Source organism: Hydra vulgaris, chromosome 14 (genome assembly GCF_038396675.1).
Source record: "Hydra vulgaris chromosome 14, alternate assembly HydraT2T_AEP".
Taxonomy (NCBI): domain Eukaryota; kingdom Metazoa; phylum Cnidaria; class Hydrozoa; order Anthoathecata; family Hydridae; genus Hydra; species Hydra vulgaris.
The window spans coordinates 24,240,799-24,249,893 of record NC_088933.1 but is presented as its reverse complement, the minus strand read 5'-3'; positions in this window follow the sequence as shown (position 1 = coordinate 24,249,893).

The window sequence follows — 9,095 nt, the reverse complement described above, 5'->3', positions numbered from 1 at the left end:
CATACTTAATCGAGAAAAAAACCCTACTAATCCTGTTAAGAACTTAGTAAGTCGTATTAGTAAAACTTTCTAAGTTCCGAGTATAAACCTTATTATTCCTACTAAGTTTCCTACTAAAACTTGCTAATCCTACTAAGTTTTCTGCTAAAACTTACTAATCCTACTAAACTCCTAGTAAGTACTCGTCGGGAACTTACTAAGTTTTAGTAGGAAACTAATTAAGTACTTAACAGGATTAGCCGGGTTTTTTTTCTCGGGTAGTTTTGCATAATAAAGCTTTTTAGAGTTTCTTTTTGTTTTTTCGAATACATTTCTGTAGCTTTTATATGTCATTTCCTTTTTTATAATTTTTTTTTTTAAGTATTTATTATATAATTTTTGTTTTCTTTTTGAGGATTTTAGTAACCCATTAGACATCCATGGAGTCATGACTGTTTTTGTGTTCACAATAATTTTTTTCAGGAAACGCTGTTTCATATTACTTGCAGAATTGACTTAGAAATAGGTCATATAAGTTTTTAACATCGTTTGATAGCAATACCAGATTCCAATCAACGTTGTTTCTTAAAAATTTTTGAAACTGTTTTACAGAGTTTCATTGATCTGTCGCCTAAATACGGTAGTTTTAGAAGGAATGTTGTTATTTATTATTTTATTAGTAACTAAGAATGTTGGGAAATGATCTGATAAGTCAGTTTTGATTATACCTGTGTTATTACGGTTATTATGAAAGTTATTAGTTATTATATTATCAAGATGTGTAGAAGAGTTGTTAGTCACTCTAGTTAGCTTGTTTATTTTTGGAATTAAACTATTTTGAAGAAGAGTGTTTATAAAATTTTTTACATTATTATTTGAAGCATGTTTTTTTAGGTCAATGTTTGGATCACCAGCCAAAAAGACATGATCTCGCGTTTTATTGATAACTGTTATAAATGATTTAATGTTATACACCTCTAATGTACATATATACCTCTAAATTTAATATATACCTCTAAATTTAATGCAAGTAAATAAATTTAATATATACCTCAAAATTTAATGTTACACAAATGAGTTAATGGTTATACACCTCAAACATTACACCTCAACATTATTTTTCTCATGTTCTGGAACCAATATTATAAGTTAACAAGTTGCGGAAAGAAAATAAATTATGAAAACCTATTTATATGCAGTCTCCTTAAGTTTTTATTTTTTAAATCGTATGTTTTTTAAATATAAAAACTCTTACGAACGTCTTAATTAGTGACATGATTACAATAAACAATTTAAATAAATACTAACGTTTTATGTTTTAGCAATCTTCAGCAGATATATATTGGTGTTGTTTAACCCACTTTAAACCCTATGATTTGATCTCCGGAGTAAGTTTAGGTTTCTTTGAGGGTCTGCACCATTTGAACCCCAGTCCTGTTATGCGACTTCTTGCAGTATTGTTTGAAATTTTACATCTGCTTTTTGTATAAACTTAGTAAATGCTTTTGTACTTTTCCAGTGGTTTTCAACACAAATTTTACTAATTATTTGCTTGTCTTTCAGCGTATACGCTGAAAGACGAGCTTTAATCTCTATTCATTTTTTATCTTTGTATTTTAATTTGATTCTGTTTACCGTCATTACGGAAACATTAAATAAATTTGCAATCTTTTTTTTAGAGTGATTTGAATGTTTCGATAAAGCAAATATTTCTGAAATGTTTTCTTTTAGTAAATCTTGAGATATTCCCAATTTTTAGAACCAAAGTTCAAAATTTTTAAATGAAAATCAAAACTTAATCTAAAGTCATAAGTTAGAGTCACATAAACACTAAACATAAAATAAAAATTTATTTGCTTCAAGCACGTTTTTGCAGGTATAACAATTTTGCATACGTAAAAATGCGTTTTTTGCAAGTTTTTACATATTTTAGCTTACAATGCTAAAATTGATGTCACAATTTTTTATAAATGTACCAACTTAAAACTCTTAAAAAAATTTTTAATTTAAGTTAATTTTTTAAAATAAAAATTAAATTAAAGTTAATTTCTATTTTAATAAATTAATTTAATTAGGGGTGCCTTAAGACCCTTGAAATTAAATTTCAAGGGTCTTAAGACACCCCTAAAATAATTTCTATTCAAAAATATTTTAAATCAAATGTTACTTTATCATATAGAACACATTAGACTGCATGGTGCAAATATTCTTCAAATATGTTGTTTTTTTGAACCACCCCAATAAATATACAGTAAGCCCACCGTATATATTATATAAAATGTGTTCTATACATTAAACAATTTTTATTCAAAAATCAATTTTTGAATAAAAATTATTTTTAGGAGTGTTTTAAGACCCTTGAACATTTATTGGGTCCCTAATTTTAATAAAATTTTTTTTCAAAAGTATGTCTTGTTGGTTCTCAAATGAAGTGAAATTATATAAAAGTTTCAAAAATAATAATAATTAAAAAAAAAATGTTTTAATTTAGACTTTACTGAATAGCATTAAAACTTTTTAACTAAAAATGAAAAAAGTGCATTTTTACACGATGCTGCAAGAATAGAGAATGTTTGTATGGAGTAATGTGTTATATGTCAAGAAGATATTCTCTTGTGACTGTGCGTCAAAAGGGACTCACAACTTTAGTGAAAATAAATAAAGATAAAGAATTAAATGATTCGCACAGGTACACATGTATTTGCATGTATTTTTTTTTAATAAAGTTACTGTAATAATAACATTTTCAGCTAATGAATAAAACCACAGAGAGAGAATTTAAAGATAGTGTTAGAAATCTTTACGTTCTAAGTTTAAATTTCAGTGCTGCAGTGCGCGGTGCAATGACCATATTGTCTGAAATACCTTTACAATCGAGCCAAGTTCATATTGAAATGGAGTTCTCAAGAAAATTTTAAGATTTTGAAGATTTTAAAAGCTTTGTAAGTTGGTTCGATGCCAGAATTCCGTTTTCATCTAAAGGCTCACATTTGCATTCATTATCAATAGGAGTTACCTCAAAGATGAAGTAAATTGTGAAAGAGCTGAGATAATAGATTTTAGCATTTTCAAAGGTTTGATAGTTTGTTGTTGCCATATGCAAAAATGAGAATACGTAATCAAATAAAAACTTTTTTTCTCGTAAACAAACTAATTTTAACTCTTTACTAAACTAAACTCTTCTTTTTACATAAATAAAAACTTTTTGCATACATAAATACAAATAATAAATATTATCTTCAGTGACGGATCTAGCAATTTTTGGTGTTTAAGATAAATGTTAACTTCCAGACATGGAGCAAACTCCAAACATTGGTATGTTTATACTTATGTCAAATAATTGTACTTTGCAAAAAATTGCGATGATTGGAGGCTGGAAACAAATAAGCTTCAAAATTTCGTCAACTTTTCACAATAGCATTAAAAGTGTTATTTAAAAAAGATTTAACAAGATTTAAATGACTAAAACTGTTCTTAATGCGTTTTCTTCAGTTTTTAAAGCAAAATCTACAAATGGGTAGCATTTATAATAAAAAGCCTTGCACTTACTGCGCTCAGCTGAGCTCAGAAAATTTGGTTGTAAATTTTTATCTATGTATGAAAGTGTAATTTAAAGTAGATCACATGTGCGTCCTTGTGCGGTCTAGTGTTTTTCGGCTCGTGTAAAGGTAAGTATGAAAAATTTTAAAGGGTTTTATTGGAAAACACTTTGAATAAAAGCAAGCATAAAAAATAAATTTTCATATTTCTTCTTCTTATTTTAATATATGATGTCAATGGACTAATATAAACTCTTAAGAAGTTAAAATGTTATAAAACTGTCTAGCTGCCCTCATTTTTCATTTTTATACGATATTTTACATTTTCACCAATATTTGGAAAATAAAATATTGCCATTTTTGTAGTAAAATTGACATACTGAGCTCAAAAATCACAGTAGGGAAATAATTTTACCAGTTTTAGAGTGCTGGGGGTCTCCTAATTGCATTTACAAAAAAAAAAAAAAAATTACTCCAATATAAGAGTTGGTTTTGAAGAGTTTTGCTCACCTCTGGCCAACTGTGCAATGGTACGACAAGCTTCTTACTTTAAGTTTTCTATATTGAGAGAATTTAGGAAAAAAAATTTAATTTTTTTTAATGTTAATTAAAGTTAATTATATTATTGTTTTTTTATTTGTTTATGTATTTTTATTTTAGTTGACATATAAATATACATAAATGAATAAAAATACATTATGTTACAGGTTTTGCTTTATGGTATGGAGCGTTTTCATCCACATCCACTGGCTCTTTACCAAAAAAAATGTCCTTTTCATGGGTGTCGATTATCTATGTTGGTGCATTCGACCGATGTTTAACATGTGTAAACCTAGATCATAATATTTAATGCAGCCCCATATACCAACTGCACCCTTGTAGCATAAGTACAATACAGCGACCATTATACTTTTCATTGCGGTGCCGTCATTGTGGTGCCAACTATTTTGTTTTTTATGATTTAGAATGGTGTAGTTAGATTCATCACTAAAAAATTTTTCTTATTTCATAATTACTCATTTTTAAAATTGATTTGCAAAATTTAATTCGTTAGCTTTTAAATAAAAATTTTTTCTTCTATTACAAAATTTTCTTTTTTTTAAACAAAACATTCTTTTTTTTAAGTACATACATTAACCGGTGAAAATGAAAAAAATGAAAACTTGACAGAACTACTCATGCTCGTGTTAAATTATTTTTGCGTTTGACCTAACCAATAGTTTTCAAGTTATGATTTCTTAGTAATAACTTCACTATTTCTTTGTTTTGTACAAAAATTCTTTGTCTTTTATTCGAGATCAAAAAGTTGTATTCTGTACGTCATTTACAAAGATTGTAATTCAAGTGTCTTTCACAAAAAGTTAAAGACATTATTGTGTTTTTTTTATTTTTTGAAAAAGATCTAAACCCGTAAAAAAGCACAATGAAAAATAAAGCTCAAAATTGGTACATCTAATCAGAAATATGTCTAGAGTCACTAAAACTATATAGGTCATAGGAAAGTCTATATTTAGGCATAAAAACAGAGCACATTTAAGAAAAAAATTTAATTCGTTAGTAAAGCTTTTGAATAAAAATTTCTTCTTCTACAAAATTTCTTACAAAATTTTCTTCTTACAAAATTTTCTTAGACATTCTTTTTTTTAAGTACATACATTAACCGGTATTATGAGCTTTCAAAAAAGCTGCTCATAAGTTTAGCACGCTATCTCTCCTTAAAAATTTTAAGAAGAGGTTTTATAAATTTATCGTTGAAAAAGTTAATCAAACTCTCCTTTTTAATAAAATATTACAAAAATATATTTAAAGTAATATTTAGTATTCAAAAATTTCGTTTTATATTAATTCATTATATTTACTTAATTCTAGATTATTATAATAATAAAAGTCAATAAGTCAAGAAATCAAACAGCTTTTTAATGGCCTTAAAATTCGAGATATTTCACTCTAACATTGAAATATCTTGAACTTTAGTGTGTTTTACCTTCCTGTGTAAGTAGAACCAGAAAGCACAAGAAAAAATAAAGACACTATCAAATCAAGTATCAAATTATAAATTACTAATAGATCGTTAACTGTGGTGCTATGTTACTACCAGAAAATCATTATTAAAAACAACAGTGTATCGAAAACATATTATCGTTTAGTATCGAATCATTTTTCGATATATATGTGTATATATATAAATATATATATATATAGAGATATATATCTATATATAGATAGATATACATATTTACGATGAACATTAATAAGTTACATTGTGTTTAATGTTAAAATATATTGACTTATTTTTTTAATAACTGCTTTATTTTTATTTCAATCTTTTTTATATTTTTATCAACCCACGGCCGACTTGATTTTAAATTCTGATAGGACGAATTGCGATAATTATAGTTTCTTTTGAATAGCGAATTTCTTTTTTATGTCATAAGAAATGAGAAAAAGTTGTAAATATAAACTATAGTATAAATAAAAAGATTTATATTTGTTAAACAATTTTGTTAAGTAGTTTATTAGCCTAATATAATTAATCTAAAAGTTTTTATTTTAAATTTTAATTGAAAAGAAACGTTTATTAAGTTCCTTAAGTAAATAAATCGTTTAAATTCTGTTTTAAACTTGTTCAAAGTAGCTTTTTAATTAGAAAAATCAGCAATATTTTTCATAAATACCGTCTATGATACTGATATGAGTGTGAGCCTAATTTTAAAGTATATTTTGGAAGACAAAATTGTTGTCCGAGAACATAGTGGAGTACTTTAGTTATTTTCTTTAAAATAGTAGTTATGATCTTTTTGGAAATGTTTCTAAATAAACGTGAAAATTAATACTTGGCGTAGATTGAGTTTATAAATATTTAAGAGACTATAAAAGAGATTTTATAGGCTCCACGAGCAGCGGTTAAAACGCTTGCTTCAGAATCTTATATAAGATTCTGTTTTAACCGCTGCTCGTGGAGCTGTCGTTTATAATACTATATAGTCTTATAAACGACATCGGTAAGAAAGGCGGCGTGAACTTTCTCGTTAGTGCTCTATCGCGGTGTTCTGTCACATGACCTTTAAAACCAAAAAACAAAAACAAAAAAGAAATTAATAATTTTACAAGTTTAGATTTTGTATATTTTTGTTAATTGTAAAATATTTTTAGTTTTTTTTGATCGGTTTTCGCAGTTCATTATAAAGATAGTAAAGGAATATTATCGGTTTTATTTATTTTATGGAATAAGATAAGTTTAGTTTTATCTACGTTTGTTGAAAGTTTTTTTCTGATTAACCATTTATCAACTTAGTTTAAACCTCAATTAACCATGTTTAACTTTTAATATCTTTGCTAAAAGAAAAAAGAAAAATATTTATAAAGTATTTGACAATATTTATAAAGTTTTTGTTTAAAGCATGGTTAATGCGTGGTCAATATTAAAGCGTTGTTTAATAAGTTAATGTTAATAAGTTAAAGATATCCAACTGTGTAAACATATTTCCGCATTTTATTAAATTTTGTTATGAATGTATTAAAGTAAATTTAAACTTATTTAATTTATCAGTTTTCTATAAAAAGTATTACTAGTTATGTTTTTATGAATTTTGCTAACTAATTTAATACAATAATGACTCACTACTTTCTTCGTTGAGGCTAAGGTCTTTTTATAGAATATATTACGTAAATTAAAATTCTGCATACGAATACTAACACTTCCTCAGTAAAAATTTTACTTAGTTAATGAACTATTACGCAGTTAATTAATTCAAACTTTGAGCTGTTTTACCAATTTTGCTACAAGTTTCTGTAACACAAATAATTTTAAAACATTTATTCAATATAATTGAGAAATTTTAATTTTTCATTTTAACCCTACGTTTTTGTTGTTTTTGTTTTTATTTCTTCCTTACGTTTATAAACTTTTAATTCGTTGCGTTTAGTTTTTAAAATAATTTACTTTTTGATGTGTAATTGTTGATTAGTATTAGAAATTATTTTTGCTATGTATTAATAGATATAACAATAGATATTGCTCTAGTTTAATCGAGATTTTTACATTAATCGAGTCTTATATTAATTTGAGTCTTTCGTAAAATCGAATTTTTTATATAATAATAATATGAACTGATGTTGGAACATAAACTGTGTGACTTTGAGTATGTTTATTTCATAAATATTAAGAGCTCTCATGCTTCTTCGAAGAGGTTTAGCATTTGTGAAGTGATTTTAAAAGTAAACAATTATTGCTGCATGATTCTGTTGCTTGATGAGGCATTCGAGTTTAGATTTGTTTGTACTACCCCAAAGAATATTGCCATAAGATAGATATTATTGATATATATTATGAATATATATATATATATATATATATATATATATATATATATATATATATATATATATATATATATATATATATATATATATATATATATATATATATATATATATTGAGGAACGCAAAATTTGCATTCATCAATAAAGCTAAGTTAGTGTAGATTTGTCTAAGATTTGACGGGTTTTATATAAAATACCAATATTTCTCAAGATTTTATTACGAATATATTTAATATGATCTCTCCAGGATAAGTTTTCATGTATTAAAACACCAAGTAGTTTTTTTGTGAAAGAGCGCTTTATTTTGATGCTATTTATATATGCTATTAGTAAGGATGTAGGAATATATTGAATAGGAATATATTGAAACTTTCGTTTAGATTGGAATAAGGAAAACTTCTATAGTTTTTTAAATAAAATTTTGACACTTCTTGAAACACTGATAAAACTTTGAAAATTTTTTTCAGAGTTTAAAGATTGGGTGTTAAGGTGTGTTTGGGTGTTAGCGTTAAGTCAGTTTGATATTTGTTTTAGTTCTTTGTTTGCTATTTGAAATAGAGAGATATTGTTACTGTGATAATAAAACAGAGTGGTGTCGTCGACAAACATGATAGTAGACAGTATTTGATGCTCTATATAGATCGTTGACATAGATTGAAAACAGTAGAAGATCTAAGATGAAGCCTTGTAGAACTCTACATAATATTTTAAGTTTTTTTCGTCTGAAAGCCTTCATTTAGAGATATAAACTGTTTTCAATCAGTTAAGAAACTCGTAAACCATTTATGGAATAATAGCATACTCCATAATATTTTAGTTTTTAAAGTAAAATCTGATGATTAACGGTGTCAAATGCTTTCGACAAGTTTAGGAAAAATCCCTCCTAATTTTTTTTTATTATACAAACCTTAACCATTTTTCTGTTTCTTGGTGTATAGGTTAGGTATGTAAACTTATTTGGTGTTGTTTGGTGTTATTTTGTGTTAATTTCTTATAGACATTTATGGAAAAAAAAAAATTTTATTCCTTGAATAAAACTATATGCATTTACAGATTGTATTCCGTATACTAATAGTATTTATGCGCATAAACTAATTATTTCACAGTTTTTTATTTTCTTTATCATGTTTTATAATCACCGAGTAATACTTTTTGACGCTTTCATGCACTTTGTTAAAACACAGTGTCAAATTTTAGTCGTGCAAAGATTCTAAATGGCTGATAAAACTGTAAAACGAAGAAAAGATGTTCTAA